Raw genomic sequence first — 1,022 nt, forward strand, 5'->3', positions numbered from 1 at the left:
TTTCCCAATTTTAAACCAGTCAATTGTTCCATGTCCGATTCTAACTGTTGCTTCTTGACCTGCAAACAGATTTTTCAGGAGGCAGGTAAGGTTAGTCTGATATTCCCATCTCCTGAAGAATTTTCCACAGTTTGTTGTGATCCACACATTTAAAGGCTTTAGCGTAGTCAATGAAAGAGAAGGAGATGTTCTTCTGGAATTCTTTTGCTTTTTCTATGATCTAACGGAGGTTGGCAATTTGATCTCTTTTTCCTCTGCCTTTTCTAAATTCAACTTGAACATCTGAAGTTCTCGGTTCACGTACTGTTGAAGCCTGGCTTGGCAAATTTTGAGCATTACTTTTCTAGTGTGTGAGGTGAGTACAGTTGTGCGGTAGTTTAAATATTCTTTGGCATTACCTTTCCTTGGGATTGGAATGAAAACTGACGTTTTTCCAGTCTTGTGGCCACTGCTGAGTTTTCCAAATTTGTTGGCATATTGAGTGCAGCACTTTCACAGCATCTTCTTTTAGGATTTGAAATAGCTCAGCTGGAATTCCATCACCTCCACTAGCTTTGTTTGTACTGATGCTTCCTAAGGCCCAGATGACTTCACACTACAGGATGTCTGACTGTTGTTGCTTAGGTGAGTGATCACACCATCATGATTATCTGGGGCTTAGCAGAGTTAAATGACCTGACTTGCCAGGAAAAATATGAAAAATATTCTTTACTTCCTTAGATAAGCAGGACTGAAGTTCTGGGACTAGAACACTATCTAAGGTAGATAAACAAGAAGACATAAGAAATAATCTCCTAGAAATGATTACCTTATCCAGGATCAGCAGTAGTAAATGGAGGAGTGTGAATAGAGGAAAATAATCACCATGTCAAAAAGAAGTGATGACCAGGAAACTGATCCTTAATGTAGAGGCTTAAGCAAAATAAGGTAGAAAGAGAATAGAGACAAATTTCCCCAAGACTGACTCCCACAGCCTTCGACTCTTTCTCAGTCTTGCTGCAGTAAAATGAATAATCCATCAG

The sequence above is a fragment of the Bison bison genome, unplaced genomic scaffold (assembly GCF_000754665.1).
Source record: "Bison bison bison isolate TAMUID 2011002044 unplaced genomic scaffold, Bison_UMD1.0 scf7180017864525, whole genome shotgun sequence".
NCBI classification, from domain to species: domain Eukaryota; kingdom Metazoa; phylum Chordata; class Mammalia; order Artiodactyla; family Bovidae; genus Bison; species Bison bison.